We start from the raw sequence: 11,225 nt of genomic DNA, 5'->3' as shown, positions 1-11,225 counted from the left end.
CCATTCCCCAGAGCAGCAGGGGGGCACCTACACTGGCACAGCAGGGGGCACCTACACTGGCACAGCAGGGGGCACCTACACTGGCACAGCAGGGCAGCACCTACACTGGCACAGCAGGGGGCACCTACACTGGCACAGCAGAGCGGCACCTACACTGGCACAGCAGGGCGGCACCTACACTGGCACAGCAGGGGGCACCTACACTGGCACAGCAGGGCGGCACCTACACTGGCACAGCAGAGCGGCACCTACACTGGCACAGCAGAGCGGCACCTACACTGGCACAGCAGGGGGCACCTACACTGGCACAGCAGGGCGGCACCTACACTGGCACAGCAGGGGGCACCTACACTGGCACAGCAGGGGGCACCTACACTGGCACAGCAGGGGGCACCTACACTGGCACAGCAGAGCAGCACCTACACTGGCACAGCAGGGCGGCACCTACACTGGCACAGCAGGGGGCACCTACACTGGCACAGCAGGGCGGCACCTACACTGGCACAGCAGAGCGGCACCTACACTGGCACAGCAGAGCGGCACCTACACTGGCACAGCAGGGGGCACCTACACTGGCACAGCAGGGCGGCACCTACACTGGCACAGCAGGGGGCACCTACACTGGCACAGCAGGGGGCACCTACACTGGCACAGCAGGGCAGCACCTACACTGGCACAGCAGAGCGGCACCTACACTGGCACAGCAGGGGGCACCTACACTGGCACAGCAGGGCGGCACCTACACTGGCACAGCAGGGGGCACCTACACTGGCACAGCAGGGGGCACCTACACTGGCACAGCAGGGCAGCACCTACACTGGCACAGCAGAGCGGCACCTACACTGGCACAGCAGGGGGCACCTACACTGGCACAGCAGAGCAGCACCTACACTGGCACAGCAGGGGGCACCTACATTGGCACAGCAGGGGGCACCTACACTGGCACAGCAGGGGGCACCTACATTGGCACAGCAGAGCGGCACGTGGTGCCAGTATGGAACCAGATCTCCTAATTGTCTCCTACGCCTTTGCTCTATTTTTGCCTTTTCCATTAACCCCTTAGTCACCTCTCTCGCTGGGTCTGTGCCTTTGAAATGCCTTTTCTTGTCCCTTCTACTTATCTCTGCTCTCTCCCCTTCATTCCCTGTGTGCCCCTTCCCCTCACTACCCCCCCCCAGACAGCTCCCCCCACCCCGTGACTCTCCCTGGGGGACACACACAGACATTAAGGGCATTTCATAATCTCCAGATGGAGCGATGTAATAAACGGGGGGTGTGAGGGGGTGACAGACTATGAGGATATTGTGTGGCCCCTCCCCAGACTGTCTGTCCCGCCCACTGCACTGCTGCTCAATATGTGGGGAGGAGATTTCACCATCAGCAGAGGAAGATCTTCTTTACTCTATGGGCAGTTACGGAGCCCCATAAGAAGAGGACCTCTGGAACTGAAAGAAAGGAAATTTCACCATCAGTAAATGAAGGGTTCCTTAATGTAATGTCACTTTATCAGAGTAATGAGCAGTAAGAATAAACTGACCCAATTTGTAGCCGATAAGCCACACAGATAACGATCGCTTGCCAATAATTAGTAGTAATTGAGGGAACCCTGTTTCCATGGTTACTGTCAGAAAGGAACTTTCCTCCTCTGTGAGGCACAAGTGCACATTGCTTGGGAAGACACCAAAGGACCCGGGGCCCCAAACGTCACCGATGTTGCGTGACACCCTAATAACAACATGCCCCCCCCGCATAGAAACCAATGGGGGCAACTTGTTACCAGAATCAGGTTGTTCCACTACTCCTGTGGTTTGGCCTAAATACAGTACATTGGCCGCTGAGACGGGGGAGTATTGCCTCTCTGTATCTAACTCTTGGCTTTCCCTCAATCGATGTGTTAGAAAGGTATGAAGGCCACAGCTAGACTGGAAATTTCAGTAGAACGGGAACATCAAAGAGCACATTTCCATGGTTGGACCATACCATATACATAGGTAATGGGGGGTTGGGGTATTGGCTTAGAGTAGCCCTCTATTAATGTCCTGTGTGTTTTATGTACCAGTACATTCCCTGCATCACAACATGGGATTTCAATTTCCCAGTACCTCCCAATAAAAACAACGGTAACATCAAAGAGCACATTTCCATGGTTTGGACCATACCATATACATAGGTAATGGGGGGTTGGGGTATTGGCTTAGAGTAGCCCTCTATTATGTCCTGTGTGTTTTATGTACCACTACATTCCCAGCATCGAAATACGGGATTTCAATCTCCCAGTACCTCCCAATAAAAACAACGGTAACATCAAAGAGCACATTTCCATGGTTTGGACCATACCATATCTATAGGGAATGGGGGGTTGGCTTAGAGTAGCCCTCTATTAATTTCCTATGTGTTCTATGTACCACTACATTCCCTGCATCCAAACACGGGATTTCAATCTCCCAGTACCTCCTAATAAAAAAAAACTGCAAGAGCACATTTCCATGGTATGGATCATACTATATGTATGAGAAATGGTGGGGGGGGATTACAGTTTTTTTTAAGTGTAGTCCTCTTATCTATCATAAATGCTTTAACACTTACAGTCCCTCAGGGTCTAAAAGCATATTTGCAAGAGTCCATTGTCATGATTTGGACCAAACCATATCTATGGGGAATGGGGGGGATAACAGGTTTTTTTAAAAGTAGTCCTCTTATTTTGTCATACATGTTTTAATACTTACAGTCCCTCAGTGTCTAAAAGTACATTTCCAAGAGTACCTTGTCATGGTTTGGACCATACCATATCTATGGGGAATGGGGGGACAGTTTTTTTTTTTAACAGTAATGCTCTTATTTTGTCGTACATGCTTTAACATTTATGGTCCCTGAGGGTCTATAGGTACATTTTCAAGAGTACATTGTCATGGCTTGGACCATACCATATCTATGGGAAAGGGGGGTCGATAACAGGCTTTTAAATAGTAGTCCGTTTATTTTGTCCTACATGCGTTAACACTTATGGTCCCTCTGTGTCTAAAAGTACATTTCTAAGAGTACATTGTCATGGTTTGGACCATACCATATCTATGGGGGAATCAAAGTGGGGTTGGATAACAGGATTTTTAACAGTAGTTCTCTTATTTTGTCATACATGCTTTAACACTTATGGTCCCTGAGGGTCTAAAGGTACATTTTCAAGAGTCCATTGTCATGGTTTGGACCATACCATATCTTTGGAAAATGGGGGGGATAACAGGTTTTTTTTAAAAGTAGTCCTCTTATTTTATCATACATGTTTTAATACTTACAGTCCCTCAGTGTCTAAAAGTACATTTCCAAGAGTACATTGTCATGGTTTGGACCATACCATATCTATGGGGAATGGGGGAGGGGGGACAGGTTTTATAATAGTAGTCCTCTTGTTTTGTCGTACATGCTTTAACACTTATGGTCCCTGAGGGTCTAAAAGTACATTTCCAAGAGTACATTGTCATGATTTGGACCATACCATATCTATGGGGGGGGGGGGATAACAGATTGTTTAACAGTAGTCCTCTTATTTTGTCATACATGGGTTAACACTTATGGTCCATGGGGGTCTAAAGGTACATTTGCAAGAGTCCATTGTCATGGTTTGGACCATACCATATCTATGGGAAATGGGGGAGATAAGAGTAAGAATAATCCTCTTTATTTTGTCATACATGCTTTAACACTTACAGTCCCTGAGGGTCTAAAAGTACATTTCCAAGAGTACCTTGTCATGGTTTGGACCATACCATATCTATGGGGAATGGGGGGTGGTTAACAGGTTTTTTTTAATAGTAGTCCTCTTATTTTGTCATATATGCTCCACTTATAGTCCATAGCCATTTCTACATAGCAAATAATGAACTAGTAAGTGTAGTGGAGTAATAGTAAAACCAACAGACCCAACGCTCACGCCATGCATGCTGCTGATTCTGAATCATTAATTGATTCAATTACACAGATTATTGTTCATAATGATAGCGGCGTGGCGTGCAATTAGTGACATCATTCATTTTGTGTAAAAACAGGTGTCAATTATGGCCCTAAGGAAGGAAGCAAAATGCGGTGCATGTTGGTTATAATGTGTTTTTCTCTGAAAATCAGAGTGAAATGGGTCGTTCCAGATGTGGTTTACAAGAACAAGTTGATTGGAGAGGGGAAAACATATGAAGAAGCGCAGAAATACCCCGCTGTGTAGCCCCGGGGGCAGCCATTCCTGCACTGGTACAGCTGGGGTGTTTGCTACAGAAACGCTACTATAGTTTATATAAATACCCTGCTGTGTAGCCCCGGGGGCAGCTATTCCTGCACTGGTACAGCTGGGGTGTTTGCTACAGAAACCCTACTATAGTTTATATAAATACCCCGCTGTGTAGCCCCGGGGGCAGCCATTCCTGCACTGGTACAGCTGGGGTGTTTGCTACAGAAACCCTACTATAGTTTATATAAATACCCCGCTGTGTAGCCTCGGGGGCAGCCATTCCTGCACTGGTACAGCTGGGGTGTTTGCTACAGAAACCCTACTATAGTTTATATAAATACCCCGCTGTGTAGCCTCGGGGGCAGCCATTCCTGCACTGGTACAGCTGGGGTGTTTGCTACAGAAACCCTACTATAGTTTATATAAATACCCCGCTGTGTAGCCCCGGGGGCAGCCATTCCTGCACTGGTACAGCTGGGGTGTTTGCTACAGAAACCCTACTATAGTTTATATAAATACCCCGCTGTGTAGCCTCGGGGGCAGCCATTCCTGCACTGGTACAGCTGGGGTGTTTGCTACAGAAACCCTACTATAGTTTATATAAATACCCCGCTGTGTAGCCCCGGGGGCAGCCATTCCTGCACTGGTACAGCTGGGGTGTTTGCTACAGAAACCCTACTATAGTTTATATAAATACCCCGCTGTGTAGCCCCGGGGGCAGCCATTCCTGCACTGGTACAGCTGGGGTGTTTGCTACAGAAACCCTACTATAGTTTATATAAATACCCCGCTGTGTAGCCCCGGGGGCAGCCATTCCTACACTGGTACAGCTGGGGTGTTTGCTACAGAAACCCTACTATAGTTTATATAAATACCCCGCTGTGTAGCCTCGGGGGCAGCCATTCCTGCACTGGTACAGCTGGGGTGTTTGCTACAGAAACCCTACTATAGTTTATATAAATACCCCGCTGTGTAGCCCCGGGGGCAGCCATTCCTGCACCGGTACAGCTGGGGTGTTTGCTACAGAAACCCTACTATAGTTTATATAAATACCCCGCTGTGTAGCCTCGGGGGCAGCCATTCCTGCACTGGTACAGCTGGGGTGTTTGCTACAGAAACCCTACTATAGTTTATATAAATACCCCGCTGTGTAGCCTCGGGGGCAGCCATTCCTGCACTGGTACAGCTGGGGTGTTTGCTACAGAAACCCTACTATAGTTTATATAAATACCCCGCTGTGTAGCCCCGGGGGCAGCCATTCCTGCACTGGTACAGCTGGGGTGTTTGCTACAGAAACCCTACTATAGTTTATATAAATACCCCCGCTGTGTAGCCTCGGGGGCAGCCATTCCTGCACTGGTACAGCTGGGGTGTTTGCTACAGAAACCCTACTATAGTTTATATAAATACCCCGCTGTGTAGCCCCGGGGGCAGCCATTCCTGCACTGGTACAGCTGGGGTGTTTGCTACAGAAACCCTACTATAGTTTATATAAATACCCCGCTGTGTAGCCCCGGGGGCAGCCATTCCTGCACTGGTACAGCTGGGGTGTTTGCTACAGAAACCCTACTATAGTTTATATAAATACCCCGCTGTGTAGCCTCGGGGGCAGCCATTCCTGCACTGGTACAGCTGGGGTGTTTGCTACAGAAACCCTACTATAGTTTATATAAATACCCCGCTGTGTAGCCCCGGGGGCAGCCATTCCTGCACTGGTACAGCTGGGGTGTTTGCTACAGAAACCCTACTATAGTTTATATAAATACCCCGCTGTGTAGCCTCGGGGGCAGCCGTTCCTGCACCGGTACAGCTGGGGTGTTTGCTACAGAAACCCTACTATAGTTTATATAAATACCCCGCTGTGTAGCCCCGGGGGCAGCCATTCCTGCACCGGTACAGCTGGGGTGTTTGCTACAGAAACCCTACTATAGTTTATATAAATACCGCCGCTGTGTAGCCCCGGGGGCAGCCATTCCTGCACCGGTACAGCTGGGGTGTTTGCTACAGAAACCCTACTATAGTTTATATAAATACCCCGCTGTGTAGCCCCAGGGGCAGCCGTTCCTGCACTGGTACAGCTGGGGTGTTTGCTACAGAAACCCTACTATAGTTTATATAAATACCCCGCTGTGTAGCCCCGGGGGCAGCCATTCCTGCACTGGTACAGCTGGGGTGTTTGCTACAGAAACCCTACTATAGTTTATATAAATACCCCGCTGTGTAGCCCCAGGGGCAGCCGTTCCTGCACTGGTACAGCTGGGGTGTTTGCTACAGAAACCCTACTATAGTTTATATAAATACCCCGCTGTGTAGCCCCGGGGGCAGCCATTCCTGCACCGGTACAGCTGGGGTGTTTGCTACAGAAACCCTACTATAGTTTATATAAATACCCCGCTGTGTAGCCCCGGGGGCAGCCATTCCTGCACTGGTACAGCTGGGGTGTTTGCTACAGAAACCCTACTATAGTTTATATAAATACCCCGCTGTGTAGCCCCGGGGGCAGCCATTCCTGCACCGGTACAGCTGGGGTGTTTGCTAACCCTGTACCCACAGCTGTGCCCAGTGATAGAGGTGCCAGGGCTCGGCTTGGCATGGGAAATATCATATCTCATTACATCTTTTGCCAAAAACTGTGACCAACGTCTGTAGCACAATGTTTCCCAATGAGCCCAAATCCCTCTTCTCTATTATTATGCAAGGGAAGCTTTTGCAATGGCTGCAATAGGACAATGATACACTGTCTGTGCACTATATACAGCAACACAGCTTTAACTAGACACTGTGTATTAGGCCTCCCCTAGATCCAGCACTTTCCCCTGTCTCTGCCCCTATATATTAGGTACCTACCTAGTGCTACCAACCCCTATTTCTGTAGGGAAATGAGAGCAGGGCAGGCAGTAACCCTTCCAACACTTTCCCCTGTCTCTGCCCCTATATATTAGGTACCTACCTAGTGCTACCAACCCCTATTTCTGTAGGGAAATGAGAGCAGAGCAGGCAGTAACCCTTCCAACACTTTCCCCTGTCTCTCCCCTATATATTAGGTACCTACCTAGTGCTACCAACCCCTATTTCTGTAGGGAAATGAGAGCAGGGCAGGCAGTAACCCTTCCAACACTTTCCCCTGTCTCTCCCCTATATATTAGGTACCTACCTAGTGCTACCAAAAACTAAGTCTGTGGTTCCCCCGGCGGTGACTGCCTCACACCAACATGGGGCCCCTGCTGCTGCCCCTATGGGGGAGCCAATCCTGCTGCCCAGTGACAATACATTGCTGGGTAATATTACATACAATGCTGCAGATACAAGGTGTACAGTTACACTGCTAATCAATGTGGGAGTACCAAGATGGCTGCCATGAAGCCGACCCTGCTCTTTGCTACATCCAATATGGCCGCCAGCAACATCCACTTCCTGTTTAGAAGCATTATGCTTAGGAAATCTAAGATGGCTGCTGGAATCTTGCTGTTTGACACTCTGTGCTTGCTTGCTGGCTTCCCTCAGCACTTTCCCTCCAGGGAGAGAAGGAGTTCCCTTCCCCAGAGCAATGGGAGTCATTCCACACTTTCTTCTGCAAACTATCTGTTGTTAGGGAGGGAAATAAGTATAAAAAGTACCTGTCCCTATGAAAGAGTCTATTTTGATCAGGGAGCATCAGTACAGTCGCTACAGGTCTCTGGTTCTAGAGTGGGATTATGGTGGTTTATACAGAGAGTCTGTGGAAAAAAAAATAATAACTGGCCTGAAGGACTCCCCGGGTATAGTCCAGACATTAAGGGATTGCCCTTCCTCTATGGCACCCAATGCTCTCAGGAATATAAACTGCCCCAAGGTCCCGGGTAAGATGAGGGATGTCATTTGGCTCTGTTTCCATGGGAAGCTGTATGTCAGGGCAAATGTAAAGGTATAAATGAGAGGAACTGCCCCAGAGATGAGTGCCCGGGGGAGTTAGAGACAATGAGCCCCTCTCTCTATGAGTCTGGGGGGAACTGGCAAAGGATCTAAAGTTGCCCCACCTGAAAGCTCAGTCCTGTGCCCAGTTGGTATATGGGGGTTTCAAGCAGCCCAGAGGCCTCAGTATAAACACCCTCTTTGTACTAAATACTATAGTCATTTATCATCTATGGGATGCAAGGAGTCTGAAATCTGCAAAACAAATATTTCTGTCTATTGAATCTGTAAAGAGACTGATATTTAATGATTTAAGAGATGTTTATGTGAAAGAGACTGATACAGATTATTGGAAAAATATGGATTTGTCTTTTTTGATGTGAATTGTTATTTGAATTGTTTTGTAATTATGTTGCAAGAATTTTCAATAAAAAAAAAAAAAATTCCAGACATCCAAGGGTGGGATCTTGCGAGTCGTTCAGGCCTACTGTGCTGACCTGTTTAGGAGCAAAGCTTTGGAAGGGGAGAAGATAAAGGCCTTCTTGGAGGGAACCCCGGGCAGAACCCTGGGCAGAATTAGGACTTTCCACCTTTGGTGGCTGACATTATGGAAGATGACGTCAAAATGGCAACTGACCAGCTTCATTTAAAGAAGCCCATTAGGTCCTTTTGGCCCCAATTCTCATGGAGGTCTTTAGAGACTACCTGACTTACCTCCCTCCATGAGATTGTCCTCCCTGGTGTTACTATCGAAAGGCAAGGAGCCCTTGGATATCAAGAATTGAAGGCCTATTGCCCACAGATATGGAAGTTTGAGAATCTGCCATATTAACCCTCCCTCTGCTACACAGAGAGCTACTAATCTAGTTTAGTTCTGGGCACGCTGGCCCTGTAATAAGGCCAAACCACTTTTGTAGTAGAATGACCTGATTTTGGCAAGACGTGGGCTTCGTTGTTATTTACTGGGAAAAACCCACATTATGTGACTGGTGATAGTATTATCGACCCCCGATTCAGCAGTGGTACTGCCCTACTCCATAGCTTGAGCAGGGAGATACCATATTGCTATGTCTGCATAGGGATTCCCCTGTAACTATACTTGTAGTTGGGCTGCCCTACATTAGACAGTTTAAAGAAAGGACTGGGTTGAGTAAATACAAGGCTACTAATATTCAGTCTGGTCTGATTGCCCTCTTGGAGTCGGGATGGAATTTCCTTTGAAAGGGAACCTAATGGACATCTGCCCAACCTCATCTACAATGTAGTGTTATCATAAACTGTGGTATGTTAACAATATAATAATAATAATAACTGAGCGCTGGAGCGATCTGATTTGCCATTATAGCCTTTGCACTGCTGGTTTGACTCCTGGAACAATGTAGAAGTCGGCTGGCATTGAACTGCTCCTGCTACATCGATTCTGGAGTCAGGACCAGCAGTGCAGGGTATATAAACCTTCAGAAATCCAAGCCCCTGGGTATATACAGGTAAGGTGCAGTAAGGGGGTGTGAGCCAGGCTGAATAGCCAATGGCAGTGCATATAATGACACGGGAAGGTGGGGGTGCTGACACAGTTACACCTTGTGGTTATAGTGAGCGCTGACTTGGTGTCCTCAGCCTGCAGCACAAACATGTGGCACATTGGTCTCCTTCTGCTACTGAGAGGTAAGTGCGCGCGGGGGGGGGAGAATCGGCCAATTAGTAGCAGGTCAGGGGCAAGTGGTGTAACATTGGGCACACACCGGCCTATTGGGGCAAGGCTAGGGTACCTGTGTATATGCCGTAGGTGCCATACATGCCATTAGTTCTAGGTCCAGAAGGGCTATGCTATAATATCCATGTTGCCGGCAGAACCGTTCTATTGGGTTTTCCTATGTTAACACTTTTATAGCCAAAAAGGAAGCTCCTCACAATGAAAGGAACTGACTTTATCCAATGTCGGACTGGAGGGTGTGGGGCCCACCAGGGCTGCTGCCCCAGGGACCCCCCCAAGGGCCCCCGAGCCAGCCCACACCCTCCCTAGGGACCCCCATCCCTAGCTATGTGCTACTGGCTCCGGGTAGCACTGGCGCCCGGCAGGGATTGGGTCACTGACACTAAATGCCATTTTTCTGTAGGCTGGCAGTAAGTGGACGAGGCCCACCGGATTTTTTCCCAGTATCCCACCGGCCAAGTCCGACACTGACTTTATCTGGATAGCAGATCCCATACTTATATTACTTACTGCCAGCCTGCAGAAAAAATGGCATTTAGTGTCAGTGTTCCTTTACCCACTTTCTGACCATGTTACTCTATGGCACCGGCTGCCAATGACCTGGCTGCCGATGTCATCTTATCTGTGCCACGCTGTGTGCCAATGTGAGGGACAGCCAGATTGAAGCCCCCCAGAGAATCAGGGGTTAAACACTGATTTAAAATCAGGAAAAAAGCAAAGGGACCAATCATTAGGGGTCAGTCCGGACCAGTTAGTGTATAGATATTATATTTAATGCTATGGCGCACCAATTTAGGGCCTGCAGGGATTTTTTTTAATAGTTTTATACATATATATGTCTGTATGTGCCTATAGGCGTGTATATATTACTATATTATATAGCCTGGGGGGGACCGCACTGCTATATGGAACAATAGTGATATAAATATACAGCATTCAAGGTTGTTTCTTCCTGTGTTGTTTCCTGTGACAAAAGAACATAACTGGCCCATCTGTCTTCTATCTGAATTGTCACACTGCCCAAAGAGGGGCCTGTATTGCCCGCTGATTACCCATTACTAAGGTGGCAGCTTCAGATAGGATCTGTGCCACTGTGACAGAATGCTCTGTTATACAGATAGCTAGAATCTCAGCCATAAAGCAGGGCAGGACTGCTGCTTACAATGGGGGGGGGGGGATCAGATAGGATCTGTGCCACTGTGACAGAATGCTCTGTTATACAGATAGCTAGAATCTCAGCCATAAAGCAGGGCAGGACTGCTGCTTACAATGGGGGGATCAGATAGGATCTGTGCCACTGTGACAGAATGCTCTGTTATACAGATAGCTAGAATCTCAGCCATAAAGCAGGGCAGGACTGCTGCTTACAATGGGGGGGATCAGATAGGATCTGTGCCACTGTGA

At 48.4% G+C, this 11,225-nt stretch overlaps 1 long non-coding RNA gene across 1 annotated transcript; it reads right to left on the bottom strand.

Annotated features, from left to right (window-relative positions):
* Positions 1–1,230: 1,230 nt before the first annotated feature.
* Positions 1,231–7,530, bottom strand: LOC116409524. The gene is made up of 2 exons (XR_004221887.1): positions 7,371–7,530; positions 1,231–1,445 (listed from the first exon to the last, which is right to left on the bottom strand). It is a non-coding gene; the product is annotated as an uncharacterized LOC116409524 (long non-coding RNA).
* Between the last annotated feature and the right edge of the window lie 3,695 nt (positions 7,531–11,225).

The sequence above is a fragment of the Xenopus tropicalis genome, chromosome 3 (assembly GCF_000004195.4).
Source record: "Xenopus tropicalis strain Nigerian chromosome 3, UCB_Xtro_10.0, whole genome shotgun sequence".
In the NCBI taxonomy this organism is placed as follows: domain Eukaryota; kingdom Metazoa; phylum Chordata; class Amphibia; order Anura; family Pipidae; genus Xenopus; species Xenopus tropicalis.
The sequence above is the reverse complement of the archived record's forward strand: the minus strand, read 5'-3'. Positions and strand labels throughout refer to the sequence as shown.